Source organism: Polypterus senegalus, chromosome 4, assembly GCF_016835505.1.
Source record: "Polypterus senegalus isolate Bchr_013 chromosome 4, ASM1683550v1, whole genome shotgun sequence".
Taxonomy (NCBI): Eukaryota; Metazoa; Chordata; class Cladistia; order Polypteriformes; family Polypteridae; genus Polypterus; species Polypterus senegalus.
The window spans coordinates 801,540-817,335 of NC_053157.1; the positions used below are offsets into that span (position 1 = coordinate 801,540).

Consider the following 15,796-nt stretch of genomic DNA (forward strand, 5'->3'; position numbering starts at 1 on the left):
ATGCTCTATTGGGTTGAGATCTGGTGACTGTGGGGGCCATTTTAGTACAGTGAACTCATTGTCATGTTCAAGAAACCAATTTGAAATGATTCGAGCTTTGTGACATGGTGCATTATCTATCCTGCTGGAAGTAGCCATCAGAGGATGGGTACATGGTGGTCATGAAGGGATGGACATGGTCAGAAACAATGCTCAGGTAGCCGATGCCCAATTGGCACTAAGGGGCCTAAAGTGTGCCAAGAAAACATCCCCCACACCATTACACCACCACCAGCAGCCTGCACAGTGGTAACAAGGCATGATGGATCCATGTTCTCATTCTGTTTACGCCAAATTCTGACTCTACCATTTGAATATCTCAACAGAAATCGAGACTCATCAGACCAGGCGACATTTTTCCAGTCTTCAACTGTCCAATTTTGGTGAGCTCGTGCAAATTGTAGCCTCTTTTTCCTTTTTGTAGTGGAGATGAGTGGTACCCGCTGGGGTCTTCTGCTGTTGTAGCCCATCCGCCTCAAGGTTGTGCGTGTTGTGGCTTCACACAGGGCTCTAGAGTGCGACCAAATTTCTCAATGGTGCGACTAAAAAAAAATCAAAGGTTGCACCGGTGCACCAGCCGCTCGAGGGGGAAAAAAAACGAAACTCCGTGACTCTTAAAGTCTCCCTGTTGTTCAACGACAGACACACATTAGGCCCATATCGTGGTCTAAACCAATCAGAGATAGTGAAGGGCGGATCCCCCTCTGATTGGCCGTGGTCCAGATATTCCTGTACGTGTGTGTACGTTTGAAAATGCATGTGATGCAGTCAGACAGAGAGAGGTGAGTAGCCCATCAGGTAAACAGTGGATGTAGCCGCGGATTATGAGAGAAGATGAAAAGAACGATTGACAGCTTTTTAGTTAAGAATGTTAAGTTAGGGCCTGATCCGTCCGAAAATCATAACCAATGCTCTGACACGGAGCCATCAACCTCCCAAGTTATAGCAAGCCCTGGTCCGGAGACGGCATTAGATAATGAGCTACATACGACCGAGTCCGAGCCCACTGAAATTAAAAGGGGTAAAGTGTTTACATTTCGAAAAGAGTGGCTTGACCAGTTTCCCTGGCTAAGACACAGTAAAGTCGATAATATAATGCACTGTATTTACTGTAAAGAGTGTGGGAAGACCATGGCCGGCAGTAGTGCACTTGTGACTGGTTCTAATACATTTAGAGTTGAAACGCTGAAAAAGCACAATGCATCTATAAAACAAATTACATGCCGCGATAAATGCACTGCTCAAGTGTCCCCTCTCACCGCTGCCTTTCAGCGGCAGGCAGCAGCAAACAGATCATCAGACGAGGCCGAGATGATAATTAAGTTTAACGTTGCCTACAATATTGTAAAAGAAGAACTTCCCTTCACTAAATTCAAGTCCGAAATAATTCTTATGAAGAAAAATGGCTTGGAACGTAAACCCGACGTACAGCAATGATGTCGCGTGCGCCCAATTTATAGGAGCCATCGCAGATACAATGAAAAAAAAGAAGTCTGTGCAAATTGTGAACAGTGCGTACATGGCGTTCCTGATCGACGGAGACACAGATATCGCCACAAAGGAATGCGTCATTGTGTACGGTCGATCTTACGGAGAGGAAGACCGGTGAATATACTTATTGGACACATTGAGGTCGAGCATGCTCATGTCCAAGTCTGGAAGATTTTGATGCTAGAGAGAGTGTGGCCAGCTGGTTTAGTCAAGGCCAAAGATCAAGAAGATCATCCGATGGGCAATGGAGGATAGTCCATAAGACATTGAGCCATGAGATGTTCAGTTTGAAGCCCTTAAAATACTTCATTTAGATTTTCTTTTTAGTTAATTTATCTTGAGATTTTTTAAGTTTAAATTTCAGCTCAGTAAAGCACTTTAAGCTCCAACACTTTTTCAGTAAGTTACCTTTCTTTCAAATAAAGAACTTTATATTGACCAGATTGTTAGTTAATCATTTACAAGTCAATATTGCCTATATGGACAGCGATTAAAAAAAATAAATAAATAAATAAAGTGAACGTGTAAAACTGTGGTGTTAAGTGTGATGCGGTTGAAAATTTTGGTGCACCTAAGAAAAAAAGTTAGGCACACCAGTGCAACCAGTGCAAAAAGTTAGTCTAGAGCCCTGTTCACAAATGCTTTGCTGCATACCTCGGTTGTAACGAGTGGTTGTTTCAGTCAAAGTTGCTCTTCTATCAGCTTGAATCAGTCGGCCCATTCATTCTCCTCTGACCTCTAGCATCAACAAGACATTTTCGCCCACAGGACTGCCGCATACTGGATGTTTTTCCCTTTTCACACCAGTCTTTGTAAACCCTAGAAATGGTTGTGCGTGAAAATCCCAGTAACTGAGCAGATTGTGAAATACTCCGAGCGGCCCGTCTGGCACCAACAACCATGCCACGCTCCAAATTCCTTAAATCCCCTTTCTTTCTCATTCTGACATTCAGTTTGGAGTTCAGGAGATTGTCTTGACCAGGACCACACCCCTAAATGCACAACTGCCATGTGATTGGTTGATTAGATAATTGCATTCATGAGAGATTGAACAGGAGTTCCTAATAATCCTTTAGGTGAGTGTAGATACATACGTATATTAATATATAATTATAATATGTAGTGTGTGCCCTCCACTATTATTGGGCACCCCTTGTAAAAATGAGTCTGAAGGATTAGAAGCAAATCGCTGTCATCTTGCTCTGAAAAAATAACGTCTGTCTTGGAATTGAAAGAAGTTCATTGAAATGAAAACCAAGCCCTCGTCAAGACATCGATATTTTTTAACAAAAACCCGCGTGCCCCGGTTGTTGGCCCTTAGACGGAGTCTTCTCTTGTACCCTTTGATAAGGCTGGTGGGGCCCATTCTTCTTTCCAGAGTGTCTCCAGTTCATCCAGGGGGTCCTGTGTCCTCTCCCCTTCAGCTCACTCCACAGGTTCAGGTCAGTGTGTCTTCAGCATGTTTGAAATTGCACGACAGCTTTTTGTGCTGTTAAAATATTCATTTATTACATGTTTTGCAGCTTCCTTTTTCCAGTGTAGTGGCTCGACATTCCCAGTTCTCGGGGTGTAATTCTAACTTTGGATTACTGTTTTAATTATGCAGTCCTCGCCAGAACGCCTGAACACACTGACAGACGGACAATAAACTCGTTACGAACCTTTAAACAGGCTGCAGATCCGTCAAACGTTCTTAAGTCGTTTCTCAAGAAGGCACACGGCTGACGTGCCTCACAAGTTTACTGGGCAAGCGGGCGCATTGTGCTGTCCAGCTGACACGCCCGAGGTTTACTCGGCACTCCGTTCAGCCGTAAGCTGCTGCACTTGACACAAACTCGGACGAGCAGCGTCTCTCTTAACTAACAGACTAAATGGATTTCCTGCAGTAGCTTTTCTTGCCGCTCGTCTCTCCTCCGACTCCCGTTTTCTCAGTTTATGGCTCCACTTTCTTAACCGGAGTGAGACCACCAGTCCTTATTTTAAAGTCTGCCTTGCTGCTCTCTTTATACGAGAAGTAAACGACGCGTGCCAGCTCCACTAAGCTTAGGGAGGCGGGTGCTGACAAATCGGCCAATTTCCTGAGCGCCCAGTCGAGTCTTTTGTGGTGAAAATCAGCAGGCTGGTCATTCAGGGCATTGCTAGGTTTGGGTTTGTGATCAAAAGATGAAAATGAGGTAAGAGTTCAAAATTTCAACTTTTATTTTTGCCGTTGACATCGAAGCGTCTCGTGTCCTCTTCCGCTGTGGGTCACAGTGAGGCCCATATGTCCTCAGACGTACTGCAGCATTAAGGGCCAAGTCGTGGGCCAGTCGTGGCCAGAAGGACACAAATACGAATTTTCACAAAGTCTGCTTCCTCTGTTTTTATGATAACAATTTACATCGACTCCAGAATGTTCTGAAGTGAGTGATCAGATGAATTGTAATTACAGTCGTGCTTGAAACCCTTTAGAATTTTCTAGATTTCTGCATAAATACGACCTCAAACTTCATCAGATTTTCACTCAAGTCCTAAAAGTAGAAACCAGTGAAACAAATGAGACCCAAATATTAGACTTGGTCATTTATTTAATGATGGAATATCACATACAGTATTAGTGACTGGCAAAAGTATGTGACCCTTTACTTTCAGTATCTGCTGTGACCCCCCTTACTAAACGTTTCCGGTAACTTCTGCTCATTCCTGCACATTCCTCCGTACAGAACAGCCTCAACTCTGGGATGTTGGTGGCTTTCCTCACATCGACTGCTCACTTCAGGTCCTTCCACAACATGTCAACTGGACTTTGACTTGGCCATTCCAGAACATTCACTTTCTTCTTCTTGAGCCATTCTTTGGTAGAACGACTTGTGTGCTGAGGGTCGTTGTCTTGCTGCGTGACCCACCTTCTCTTGAGATTCACTTCATGGACAGATGGCCTGACATTTTCCTTTAGAATTCGCTGATATCATTCAGAGTTATTGTCCGTAATCTAAAAAGCTAATCCTTGTCTGGCGGTTTACTCCTCCAGTATCCATCTCCATATCTGAGTGTACGAGAGAGTCGAGGGGAGGCCACTCGCCATTTGTTTTTGTAAATTCTAGTTTGGCTTTCCGATTCTTACTAGTGATGAGTGGGCCTCCATCTTGTAGTTTGGCTGCTATGTTTCTGCCCTCGACCTTTTCTTCCAGTGGTGTATTTTGATGCGTCCGTTTCTTCCCTGTGGTCGTTGGTGATGTCGCTGGCCGTCGTTTTGGGGGTTTTTCTTCGCCGCTCTCACGATGTCCACCTTTGTTTTCCGTCACTGACTTCCCACCGAATGTTCTGAATTGTTGTAATGGCCATGCCCAGTGTTCATGGAAGGCCTCTGATTGTGGTTTTTTTCCCCCCTTATCTCTCTCGTTCAGAATGGTCTGAGATCTTGATGTTGGTCTTCACGGGTGAACACCAGAGCCAACACCGAGAGCTCACATTCAGATCTGTTTATTAGTTAACCAGTCAGTCCACTTGGGGAAGAAGAAACCTCAGTCAGTCAGGTGGTCCTGTACTAAAATAATTGGGTGGTCTGCTGTCCACATCTTGTCTCCTATCCCTCGAACCTGAAAGTGTATGGTGAACACGATGAAGTGGTCCTGCTGTTCCATACCTTCTGGAGTAGGAGACGCCATGTTGTGCTGTGAAGAGGAGCAGCTATCCTATCTGGCCTGCTCAGATTCTCAGTTGACAGCCTGTCAGCCGCCCTCAGGTCTGTCATTTCCTTGTTATGGACGTCCCGCATTTGGCCTTCGCGGTCTACCTGGCAACCAGCGTTTTGCACAGTTTACGTCTGGCCGTGTCTCACTGGGTATCACGTTTCTTAAATCCTCAGCCAGTCCCAAACAGGTAAGCATTCAGTTCTTAAGGCCTCACATTTCAGGTTTGCTCGTCTTCAGTCACCGTGAGGAGAGGATGAGAAGTTCTGGCAGGAGGACCACGTCGTTCTCTCCCTATTATGTGTAGAAGTTTGAACTTCTTGGGTTATAATTAGAGTAGTTATGAGGAGAAACAACTAAAGGGCTGACACATAGAATTCAAAAATGTTCACGTCAATACAGTTGAGTGTAAATGAAAAACTCCGCCTGTCGTGCGTTCACTTTCAGCCATTATGAGGATGTGGCTGTGCTGCTGGGCCATTTATTTTAGGCTGTGAAATGATACCAAAGTGAGGGTTCGTATGAATTCTAAGTAAATCTTCAAATATACAGGGGGAGTCACTCGAAAGAGACCCCGAAATCCTGTGGTACCTCCCATTAGGATGAAGCATTCTGAACCAAAGCAGTCCGCTCTGTGCCTTGACGTGTTTGTGTAGTCGATTGCATGACGTGCCATGCTGGAAGTGGTTTCCATTGTCTGCCAGACACATTTCGAAAAGGCACTCCATGTTCCTGGACGTATCGGCAAGCGTCTCGGGGTCGGGGGCAGCAGTTTCACGTTGGATGTTTTCCTTCAAATCTTCCACAGTGTTAGGCCTGCAGACCCCAAAGGAAGAAGTCTGGTGGTGTCAGATCCGGTGCCCGTGGTGGCCAAAGCCCCTTGAAGGACTCTGTTTCTGCCAGGTTCCTTGCCTTACGATGTGTGACACGTTGCTCCATCTTGCTGGAAGTCACCTTCCGTTAACGTGTGATCATCCAGTTGACTCTGACATCATTCAAGTGAACTGGGGAGCCAGTAGGTTCGCACCATGAAGACGCGCTGCTCGATACGGTGCATCACCATCCTGACTGAGTGAAGGGCTACGGGCACTAGGCACCCAGAAGTTGCAAACGGAAGTGCGATGGCGGTCCGGTGCCCACCTCATTGCTTGTTTGAAGCTCCTTAATAAACTGAGGAGCACGTTGCACGTTGTTTCGTTCAGATTGCTTCGTCCTAGTGAGAGTCTTCACAGAATATTCAGGGCCTCTTTCGAGTGAAGCTCCCTGTATTTGAATGGCAGCAGGAGTGGACCCCCCGTCAATGTGCCCGGCAGTCTTTGTACACCTGGTAGCCCAGCTGTGTATCTGGAGTGGAGGGTGCAGGTCCCCACTGACCTGTACAATCGGGTGACACATGTCTGCAGTGATGGAGCTCACGTGTCTGTAATTGTCAAGCGGTGGCCGATGGCAGCGTCTAACCGTGCCAGCTGTCAGTCACGCAGAGGGAATGCCTTAAAGCTTTGCTGCAGTTTAGCAAGTGTTTACACATTAGAGGAGGAAGCGAATTGCAATTGTCAGGACCTCTCGGCGGGGAAACGCCACACAGTCTGACCGACAGGCAGTAGTAATCATGTCACCCTCTCTTTGTGTGTGCTGGGCCAGCCTGCACCCTTTTCCTTCTGGCCAGTTCCACTTGTGACGGCTCGTCCCGCCTGTCTGCCAGACCCGAGAGGTACGTCAACGGGAGGGTGGTGTCACTTTTGTGAGCGCGACTGCTGTTTGTGCTTCCTGTGTGTCGTCATCAAAGACGTGGATGGCATTGTCACTGCATGGCCGTGACAGGAGTGAGCGCCGCCTCGGGAAGCTTGAGGGACATCCACGGGGACGGGTGTTTGTCTCCACTTCGCCTCCTTCTTTTGAGCAAAACAATGTCTGTCTGGGGCCATGTATGGCTTGTACTTCTAAATGGTGTCGTTCTTGGTTATAAAAAGGCACTTATTAAAGGTTCATCTTTTTTTGGTGACCTTTATAGTGCCCTCCACTAATACTAAAAAAAGAAAATAAAAAATTGTTGTTTATCTTCTCGGCCTTTCATTCGAAAATTAGGAACAGGAACTGCGGTACATGACGATGTCAAATTAATAACTGACGATTATTACCTTTGGTGTTATAACTGCAATGAAGAATTTCAATTGCACACTCCAGTAAAGTGTGCAGCTCCTCCGTCCATCTCCACATCCCGAGTGCTGCTTACACACCGCCAGTAAGCAGGAAAGAAACTGCGGCATTAGTTTAAGACTCGAGCACACGGACTAGGAAGACTGGGTCACTGACAGACAGACAGACAGAGGGCGCTGTCGACTCTTGATACTCCCATAGCCAGGGGAAGAGGGAAACTGACAGAAGGTGGTATCTCGTTGGAGACCCCCACCAAACCAAACCAGACCTGAGCTCCTAACAATTCTCTGCCGTGGGTGTGGGTTTCTGTTTTGTGATTCCGCCATCATGCGGTTTGGCAGTAAACACGGTCACCCAGTTGGCTCCCCACATTGATCCAGTCCGATGGTTGAGCCTCACACGATCACAATAGTTAGATAGATCTGTGAAAGACACTATAGAGTAGATAGATACTTTATTAGTCCCCGAGGAGAAATGACAATATTTTAGAAGGTCAGGAGAGATTACACATACATACATACAGTGGGACCTTGGGATACGAGCGTACCAACGTACGAGTTTTTTGAGATACACGCCGTCACTAGGTCGATTTTTTTTTTTTTGCCTTGAGTTACGAGCCAAAATTTGAAATACGAGCCATCAAAGCGCTTGCGGTCGCGCATTCCGAGGAGCTGACGACGGAGGAGTTGACGGAACTGCAGACGCGGCAACATACCGAGGTTCAGCAGGAGATCGGTATCGCGGAGGAGGAGTGAGATAAACGAAGTGTTTGCAATGTGGGGAAAAGTTTTGAACTTTAAAGAATAGAAAGACCCTGAAAAAGTTAGAAGTGATCGTGCAGCGGCGCCATTTAATGACACTCCCCTAACTCATTTCAGAAACATTCTAAACAGGAGGACTAAACAACGAAAGTGACGAACGCCTGGCGAAAACGAAAAAAAAAAAACTAGTGAAGAAGAAAATGAAGTTCAGCAAAAGTGACGTGAAAGAGAAAAACATTACAATACGCTAATCGGCTTCACCAGCATCTGTTTATTTCTTTAGGTTCTCTTTTATATATTAGGTTTTATTTTGTTTGTTTACGATATTTGTTCATTATAAACACATTTTTCTTATGTTGAAAACATTTAACAAAAATTTTTATTTGAATTAGGGTTCTCATTTCAGTTAATTTCAATGGTCAAAATTGATTTGAGATACAAGCATTATGTACGTGTGTATGTTACACCCACACACACAGCGGTACCTCTGGTCACGACTGTAATTTGTTCCAAAACTCTGGTTGTGACCCGAACGTAATTTCCCCATAAGAGAGTACGTGAATACAATTAATCCATTCCTGACTGTACGAACTGTATGGGAATATATACCTTTTTTAAGCACAGAAATAGTTGATTATCCCGTAGAATGCACCGTGTAATAGTAAACTAAATGTAAAATCATTGAATAACACGGAGAACACGAACATTGTCAGGGCTCGGTTATTCTCCACGCTCAGAATGCGCACATATCATGGCTGCCACGCGTTACCAGCGTTCATCTGACGCGTCCTCTGAGCAGGTCCTCAGAAGTGCGAGTTGCAGTACCAGCTAACAGTCGGGGGGGCGCAGTGTGCTGACAGCTGGAACGTGACGTCGGAGTCTCTGTTCACTATCGACGTGTGACAGAAAGCCGCTGTGCAGATCCTACGAGATCGAAGTGCGCACTTCAGTGTTTGATGAATGGCTCGATGAGGTGAAGCAAAATGCTGACATACAAATGTTTTATATTCAAGCGTCGCATATTCCCGATCGTAATGACACGATGCATTTTAAAATTCTCACATAACATCTTTTGGGCCGTTTTTTTTTTTCTTTTGCGACTTCACAACAGCAACATAATGTACAGCAAGCAGCGCTGTATTTGAGCCACGGCGAAAACATTCTTTTATTTTGTGATTAATCTCGCAATGTCCACTTTAACCTCGTAGTTTACTTTATTATTAAAGCAGGCCATCGTAAACGTCATCTCAGTTTTTAATCGCTACGAGATTCTTGGACCTGACAGCCGCGGCACGCAGCAGTAGATCACCACACAGAACACGTGACAGTTGTGATATTCCAACTCTCCGCACATTTAGAATCTTTAGATAGACTCGCACTTGGCAATTCACAACACAGCGAATGATATCTCGCACTGCCACCTGCTGGATTCCTCCGGATCTCCGTAAAGTACGCGCGTGTGAGTATACAAACGTTTGGTCAACCTTGTTAATAGTCATGATTTTCCTCTATAAATCGTTGGTTGTTACGATAAAAAATGTCAGTTAAATCTATCATATAGGAGACACACACAGTGATATTTGAGAAGTGAAATGAAGTTTATTGGATTTACAGAAAGTGTGCAGTAATTGTTCAAACAAAATCACAAAAAAGAAATGAAATCAATATTTAGTAGATCCGCCTTTTGCACAAATTCCAGCCTCTAAATGCTTTCTGCAGGTTCCAGTGAGAGTCTGGATTGTGGTTGAAGGTATTTTGGACCATTCCTCTTTACAAAACATCTCGAGTTCATTCAGGTTTGATGGCTTCCGAGCATGGACAGCTCTCTTTAACTCACACCACAGATTTTCAATTCTATTCAGGTCTGGGGACTGAGATGGCCATTCCAGAACGTTGGACTTGTTCCTCTGCATGAATGCCTTAGTGGATTTTGAGCAGTGTTTCGGGTCGTTGTCTTGTTGAAAGCTTCAGCTTTGTCACTGATTCCTGGACATTGGTCTCCAGAATCTGCTGATACTGAGTGGAATCCATGCGTCCCTCAACTTTGACAAGATTCCCAGTCCCTGCACTGGCCACACAGCCCCACAGCATGATGGAACCACCACCATATTTGACTGTAGGTAGCAGGTGTTTTCCTTGGAATGCTGTGATCTTTTCCCTTCATGCATAACGCCTCTTGTTATGCCCAGATAACTCCATTTTAGTTTCATCAGTCCACAGCACCTTATTCCAAAATGAAGCTGGCTTGTCCAAATGTGCAAGCGGCTGGCTCTGTTTGTGCTTCCTCTTCATCACTCTCGCATACGGCATCTCCTTGTGTAAAGTGCGCCGAATGGTTGAACGATGCCCAGTGACTCCATGATGATGTTGATGATGATGTTGTAGGTCTTTGGTGCTGGTCTGTGGGTTGACTCTGACTGTTCTCACCATTCGTCGCTTCTGTCTATCCGAAATCTTTCTTGGTCTGCCACTTCGAGCCTTAACTTGAACTGAGCCTGTGGTCTTCCATTTCCTCAATATGTTCCTAACTGTGGAAACAGACAGCTTCAATCTCTGGGACAGCTTTCTGTATCCTTCCCCTAAACCATGATGGTGAACAATCTTGGTCTTCAGGTCATTTGAGAGTTGTTTTGTGACCCCCATGTTGCTACTCTTCAGAGAACATTAAACTTACAATGGACCCCCTTAAATACTCGGATTCGCCTGTGTATGTAGGTCAGGGGTCACTGAGCTTACCGAGCCAATTGGAGTTCCAATAATTAGTTCTAAAAGTTTGGGAATCAATAAAATGACAACGGTGCCCAAATTTATGCACCTGCCTGATTTTGTTTGAACAATTATTACACACTTTCTGTAAATCCAATAAACTTCATTTCACTTCTCAAATATCACTGTGTGTGTCTCCTATATGATATATTTAACTGACATTTGTTATCGTAACAACAGGAAAATAAAGACTATTAACAAGGTTGCCCAAACTTTTGCATCCCGCTGTAAACAGTAGGTAACAGGAGCGCTCGCTGCGGCCAAAGAGTTTGCGCCAGACCTTTACGAACCGCTCGCTGTAAACACCTTGTTTTATGAGTTTTAAGCACATGGAAAAAAAAATGAAATGCCGCTTCTCTTGCCAGTCTTTGGCTTTAAATTCCTCACCTTTGCCACTCAAAGAAGGATTTTTTTTCAGCAAATCGCCATGAATCTTCCTGGCTTTCTCGCATACGATCGCCTCGCTTATGCTGTCCCCTGCCAGGCGTTTCTCGTTCCACCGCACTAGCAGCAGTTCTTCCACCTCTTCCAGCACTCGAGGCCTCTGCTCGGTTAACGTTGTAACTCCTTTTGCAACATCGGCTGCTTTGTTAGGCCCGGAATACGCAAACAAAGGACAAGGGGAGATCATTGGTGCGTATGAACGCGCGTCGGGAAACTGGCGTGAGGTCGTGAACAGATGCAAACGTTTTGTACGTGTTCGGAAACGTTTGTGACCAGAGGTTCTACTGTATGTATATGGTATGAATTTACCATTTTATGTGACTTTATGTCACATTTTGTCACACTTTTTAAATCAGGCTTATATTAAAACCTACATATTTATGTTTTGGGGCACGGTGGCGCAGTGGGTAGCGCTGCTGCCTCGCAGTTAGGAGACCCATCTGGGTTCACTTCCCGGGTCCTCCCTGCGTGGAGTTTGCATGTCCTCCCCGTGTCTGCGTCTGTTTCCCCCCCCACAGTCCAAAGACATGCAGGTGAGGTACATTGGTGATCCTAAATTGTCCCTGGCGTGTGCTTGGTGTGTGCCCTGCGATGGGCTGGCACCCTGCCCGGGGTTTGTTTCCTGCCTTGCACCCTGTGTTGGCTGGGATTGGCTCCAGCAGACCCCCGTGACCCTGTAGTTAGGATGGATGTTTTATGTTTGGTATCATTCTTTTCAGAACTTCTCACACTTTAATATGATGTTGTTAGATTTTTCAGATTGTTCTTCCGTTTTTTAAATTATAAAGTAAAAGATCTCAAGAACTCGCGTCCCATGAGACGAGACTTTGTGCCAAAAGATTTAACTGCACCCACCCGGGGCCGGAAATAAAAGACAAAGAGTAGGACAGCTGCTGTGCAGGCTTTTTAACGTTCGCAGCAGCTGATTGAGCAAAGAGGAGGTAAAAAAAGAAAAAAGAAATAAATCGTGTGTGCGTGTCCCGTTGTCTCACCGTTTAAGAGGGGCTTTCGGTGAAGCGATCGCGTCTCCTTGGGGTGCGTTCAGCCCCCCTCTCCACAACACGAGCGGCAGAGACCTGAAGTGGCTGGCATGTAGTGCAGGGGGTGAGGAGTGGGCGAGGAGTAGAGTGGTCCCCTCGGAGTTTACAGCGTGACGGATACCGAAGAGCAAGATGACCGATAGCGTTCTGTGCCAGCTGTAATAACGATATGTCGGCGAGAGAAACGGTTTTGGACACGCCGGCAGGCAGCTCGTTTCTTTCTTTCTTGTTTTCCCTGCTCGTCGTTGTCGTTGTTCACCGGCCGGTGTTTTAAAGGTGGCGCCGAAGCTGCGCTCAGTCTACAGGGGAGTCTGCTTTGGATCAGTAGTGCATGTGTGCTGCAACGCTTTCTTTCGTGTCTTCGTAGCCTCCAGGTTATGTATAAATGGCCGTGTTTAGTATCGTTATCATTATTTAGTGTTTGTGTGTGTTTTGCTGTCAGATATTTAGATGTTTGTTCGAGGCGAGTGAAAATGGTATCTCCCTGTGTGTAGACAAGCTGCCCAGGGGAACTGAGACGCCTTTGTAACGACAGATGTGGCCGTTAGAGGGTGCCTGGTGGCTGAGCAGTTGGTCGATGTCAAGGAGCAGCTTGAGAAACCTGCCTGAGAGCCAATCACAGCGGCTCCTGTTTGCTTTTTAATGAGTTTCGTTTGATTGACTATTTTCACCCGAACTGAAAGTGACTGCGTGTTCATCGGCCGGCGTAAGGGCCTCGGTGGTGTTTTACACGTTCCATTTTTCATAATTGTGTTTTCTATATTTTTTCTTTGTTGAAACATTTATATCAGTAAGTGTTTTTTTTTAAGTGCTGTTGTAGAATAATTGTCTCTTTTTTGTGTACTTCTACCTCTCTAATTACCCCCTCGGTCCTGAACTATTAGTAGACGGCTGGTGACGTACAGCCCACCCTTATACAGGTTACAGTTGCTCCCCAGACTGGTATTTTTGGAGTCTGTGATTCAAACACAAAGATGGTCTCAAAGACCCCGACTTGCGTTGCTGCTGCTGTTGTATTCAAAGCCTTCAACTCCAGTTGAGAAATGTGAACTCTCACCTGATAAAGGCGCTGACGTGTAGGTTGACCAAAGTGATGAACTGGGACAGAAACGGATGGGTCAAGGAAATCAAACTGGGCAGGGACCACCAGATGGAAAAAAGTGCAGTTGGGTAAATGTGGTGGTTTACACCGTGAGAAAAATGAGCGTAGCAGGAAGATACAAGGTGGGCATCGGCTCTTTGCTCACGCGCTGCCCGAGCTCCTCCACAGAAGTTCAAACAGACTGGCAGAAAGCGAGAAATTCCTCAAGCCTTTGAAGTCCAAAAGTGTCCACCGCCGCTGCTGGCTGAAAGCACTGGGGACCTTAGCGCACCCACCTAAGATCCAGAGAAGTCCTGTCAGAAGTGGTCTTCATGGAAGAGTTGTGACCAAATAAGCCATAACTGGGAGGTGAAAATGAAGCTAAACTACTCGCCTATACGCACAAACGAAAATGAACTGATGGCTCGAACTGTGACATTTGTGGCCAAAGGGCTGGAGACGGGCGTGTGGCTCAGTGTCTGTCTGGGGGCGGTTTGATGAAGTCCATCCCGCAGTGTCATCAGTGAGGTGTCCGACTGGTCCCCAGACACACCACTGAAAGAGGACCTTCAGGAGCTGCATGGCAGTGTAACTACGAGAAGGCTTAGGGTGGGTACACCAAAGATGGAGTCCTCTAGTGCTTGTTTGGCTGGGGATCAGTTCAGACTCCTGATGGCATTGTGGGCTCTTCTGCTCCGTTCGGGGTGTGTGTGTAACAATTCGTCCCACGTGCTAACACGAGCCGATTGCTACCGCTAGTCTGTCCTAGGTAACGGCAGATGATAAAAGGATAGGCCAATATCACGCCCCAAACAATTTCCCGTATGCCCTTTATTCTACCCGGTTCAGTCCCTTAATGCCGGTACATTACGGCCCACAAAAAACCAATAGTCGATATCTATCATCAAATAACGAGTGTAACATAAAATGAAAAAAGAATCCAATCGCTCACACGTGCACCACCCCCTGCCCCCCCTAAATAACCGTTATATTGTAGCGCCACAAATATTTATTCACAATAATAATATTCCTTCCCCAATTCCCCATCCAGATAAGGTAAAGAAATTCACAGTTGTCCGCAACTCTGCCCCGCTGATGCCGGCTGGCAAAACGAGGACTCCCAGCTCTTCGTCATCAGAGACATACAGTCAGTCTTGCCCCATGACACAATACTGTAAGGCCTTTGAAAATAGCTCACCCAAGTCCGTAGGAATTAGTGGAACGTTCATTTCCCCGATAAAACGAATCACTTCCACCTTCTGACAGGACTTCTTACACGGCCCGTGCAGCAGCTCATCTGCTTTTTTCCCCTCCGATTCTTGTTCCCTTTTTCCTCCTCTTCCCCCTTCTTTCTTTAAAACGGCGCGCTTTATGCAAACGACTCCCCGACAGAAACCAGTAAAACCGGACGTTCCACCTCTGGGGCACCGCTGTCGAAATCCGGATGTAAGAATCATCCCCACAACACCCGATCGACGGCAGAAAACGCGTTGTATTTATGTAGCAGCGCTAAACAGGAAAGCACAAATCCTGGGACGGTCGTCATGTTGTGTGTTCATGTCGTTCTGTGTCGGAGGTGGACAGATGAACAGGAGACTAACGTACAGAATATCCTCTTCTGTTTCTGAGCAACGCTTCCTGACTCGGCCAGAGTGACATTTGTTGTGTTCCAGGAGCCATAACGCCGATGTACCGAGTTCAAAAAATAAGATAATACTAATACTGAGACTCTCAAATTAGCGAGACCTGAAACACAACGTGGGCCGTGGGATTTGGTGCTGCTGTCTCCCTTGTGTATGGACTGATGTGTGTGATACGCGAGTCTGTCCCCGTATGGGTATTACCCAGAATGCTGTGTGGCAAGTCAAAGCAAAGACGAAGGTGGAGTAGGAAGAAGTTGCGTCTTGCGCTGCGTATGGCGGTGGCAGAGTCACTATGAGCCATTGCACTAGTGAGAAGAAAAATCACTGGTCGATTTGAGAGGGGCGCAGACTTGCAGTGTTTGACAGCCATTTTGACGGGTAGGGGGTGTGCCAGCGTGCACTATTAGTGTTCGGCCGATTTGTTAAAAATGCATTTCAGTCTGAAAGTTCACACACTTGCGGTACGTTCTAGCAGTGCCTACCGAAATGGTCGGAGTTTATCATCATTCTGTGATTTGAAGGTTTGGCTCCCAGCAGAATGTTGTGTAGCCAGAGAGGGCCGACTCCATGGTGTGCCCGTAGAGGGTCTTAAGGGGGCCTTCTTGATCTGAGAGTGTCTAATCCTATCTGCGGCATCCCTTCAGATGTAAGAGGAGACTTCGTTTTAAGACGTGTCATCCCTAATTACGTTTATGTCGCTGCT

General features: G+C 46.1%; 1 protein-coding gene across 2 annotated transcripts in view; it reads left to right on the plus strand.

Moving 5' to 3' along the window:
• fam193a (family with sequence similarity 193 member A) overlaps positions 1–15,796 on the plus strand; it is a 109,055-nt gene that overhangs the window by 13,094 nt on the left and 80,165 nt on the right. The window lies entirely within an intron of this gene.